General features: G+C 43.6%; 1 non-coding gene across 1 annotated transcript; it reads right to left on the bottom strand.

Annotated features, from left to right (window-relative positions):
• Nucleotides 1-431: 431 nt before the first annotated feature.
• On the bottom strand, nt 432-538 carry LOC141680649 (small nucleolar RNA R71). Its single transcript, XR_012558380.1, has one exon. It is a non-coding gene; the product is annotated as a small nucleolar RNA R71 (small nucleolar RNA).
• Between the last annotated feature and the right edge of the window lie 2538 nt (nt 539-3076).

The raw sequence follows: 3076 nt of genomic DNA, 5'->3' as shown, positions 1-3076 counted from the left end.
ATTCGGATTCAGGAGCTGAGCAGAAAGAACCAGTAAACATGGGAGATCGTATTGTTCAAGCTGATCCAGCTCTTATGGATTTTTCTCGGCATAAAATTGATGACATTCAGTCAAACATCCTTCATCTGGCTATTCAAGCTAACACCTTTGAAATCAAGCCGGGCACTATTCAGATGGTGCAGAATTCTGTTTCTTTTGGAGGAGCGGCAACTGAAGACCCCAACATGCACATAAGAAATTTTGTCGAGATCTGCAGCACTTTTAAGTATAATGGCGTGACTGATGAGGCTATCAAGTTGAGGCTTTTCCCATTCTCACTGAGGGATAAGGCTAAAGACTGGTTACATTCGGAACCAACTGGGTCCATCACTACGTGGCAAGATCTAGCGCAAAAGTTTCTGGTGAAGTTTTATCCAATGGCAAAGACTGCTGCTATAAGGAGTGCTCTTACTCAGTTTGCGCAGCAACCTACAGAATCTATGTGCGAGGCTTGGGAACGCTACAAGGAAATGTTGAGAAAATGTCCATATCATGGAATGCCGGATTGGATGGTGATCACTGGTTTCCATAATGGTTTGGGGGCCCAATCTCGGCCCATGCTCGATGCAGCAGCTGGAGGAGCCTTAAGGGCTAAAAGCTATACTGAGGCGTATAATCTTATAGAGACGATGGCTGCAAATGAGCATCAAAACCCAACTCAGAGGATGACGTCAGGCAAGGTAGCAGGTATTCTGGAAGTTGATGCAGCCACCGCTATTGCAGCCCAGCTCCAAGCGCTATCAATGAAGGTCAATTCTCTGGCTAAGTATGGAGTTAATCAAATAGCTATGGTTTGTGAGCTTTGTGCAGGTTCTCATGCTACGGATCAGTGTTCTCTTATCAACGAATCTGTCCAGTATGTGAATAATTATCAGCTACAATAGCAGCCTGTGCCAGCGATCTATCATCTTAATAACAGAAATCATCCAAATTTCAGCTGGGGGAATAATCAGAATGCTATTCAGCCACCATATCAGCAAGGAGTGAGTAAACAGTTTAACCCACCTGGATTCCAGCAACCACAACAGTATGCTACAAGGCAATCATATCCTCAACAGGGAAGTGCAGCTGCACCTACTAGTGCTGATTTTGAGGAACTTAAGCTGTTGTGCAAGAGTCAGGCGGTTTCTATCAAGACCTTGGAAAATCAAATCGGTCAATTAGCCAATGCAGTGCTCAATCGTCAACCTGGCACTCTTCCCAGTGACACGGAAGTACCAGGCAGGAAGGAAGCTAAAGAGCAAGTCAAGGCTATTACCTTAAGGTCTGGAAAAGTAGCTGATGCTGAAAAGGCAAAAGAAGTCGAAGCTAAAGTTAGAGATGAAGAATCTAAGCAAAAGGAGAAAGCGGCGGAACCAAGGAAGACTACTGTTGAACACAATCTGCCTGAGGCTAATACAGGGGAGAAACAGCTCTATCCTCCACCACCTTTTCCTAAGAGATTGCAGCAACAAAAGCTGGATAGACAGTTTGGGAAGTTTCTGGAGGTGTTCAAGAAACTTCACATCAATATACCTTTCGCTGAGGCTCTGGAACAAATGCCTAGTTATGCGAAGTTCATGAAGACTATTCTTTCAAGGAAGGTGAAATTGGATGACCTTGAAACCGTTGCTCTCACGGAAGAATGCAGCGCTGTTCTGCAGCAAAAGTTACCGCCAAAACTGAAAGATCCAGGAAGCTTCACCATTCCTTGCACCATTGGCAATCTAACTTTTGACAAGTGCCTTTGTGATTTGGGAGCAAGCATTAATCTAATGCCTTTGTCGATCTTTAAAAAGCTGGATCTGCCTGATCCAAAACCCACATACATGTCACTACAATTGGCTGACCGTTCCATTACTTACCCAAGGGGCATAGTTGAGGATGTGCTCGTCAAGGTGGATAAGCTCTTCTTTCCTGCAGATTTCGTTATTCTGGATTTTGAGGAAGATAAGAAGATTCCCATAATCTTGGGGAGGCCTTTCTTGGCTACTGGTCGTACCTTGATAGATGTGCAAAAAGGGGAACTTACTATGCGGGTCCAAGATCAGGATGTGACCTTCAACATATTCAAGGCAATAAAATTCCCTACAGAAGATGAGGAGTGCTTAAAAGTGGATGTGATTGATTCCGCGGTTACTTCGGAACTCGAGCACATGCTAATGTCTGATGCATTGGAAAAGGCCTTATTGGGGGATTTTGACAGCGATGATGAAGATAGCAACGAGCAATTACAATATCTGAACTCTTCTCCATGGAAGCGAAAGCTGGACATACCATTTGAATCTCTTGGTACTTCTGACCTTAAGAATGCTGAAGGGAAGCTCAAACCATCAATAGAGGAAGCACCTACCTTGGAGCTCAAACCATTACCTGAACACTTGAGGTATGCTTTTTTAGGTGATTCATCTACGTTACCTGTTATTATTTCATCTGACCTTTCAGGTAGTGAGGAAGACTAGCTCTTAAAGATTTTGAGAGAATTCAAATCGGCTATAGGATGGACCATAGCAGACATCAAGGGGATAAGTCCTTCATATTGTATGCATAAAATTCTGCTAGAGGAAGGTAGTAAGCCAACTGTGGAACAGAAACGAAGACTGAATCCCATCATGAAGGAGGTGGTGAAGAAAGAAATTCTGAAATGGCTAGATGCAGGCATCATTTATCCTATTTCTGACAGCTCGTGGGTGACCCCCGTACAATGTGTACCTAAGAAAGGAGGTATCACTGTGGTCGCAAATGAAAAGAATGAGCTCATCCCTACTCGAACAGTTACAGAATGGAGAGTATGCATGGATTATAGGAAATTGAACAAAGCCACAAGGAAGGATCACTTTCCTCTTCCATTTATTGATCAAATGCTTGACAGATTGGCGGGACATGAGTATTTTTGTCTTCTGGATGGTTATTCTGGGTATAATCAGATTTGTATTGCACCAGAGGATCAGGAAAAGACTTCCTTCACTTGTCCATTTGGCACATTTGCTTTTCGTAGAGTTTCGTTTGGGTTATGTGGCGCCCCGGCCACCTTTCAGAGATGTATGATGGCTATATT

This window comes from Apium graveolens, chromosome 1 (genome assembly GCF_009905375.1).
Source record: "Apium graveolens cultivar Ventura chromosome 1, ASM990537v1, whole genome shotgun sequence".
Lineage (NCBI taxonomy): Eukaryota > Viridiplantae > Streptophyta > Magnoliopsida > Apiales > Apiaceae > Apium > Apium graveolens.
This window is presented reverse-complemented; position numbering and strand designations above follow the sequence as displayed.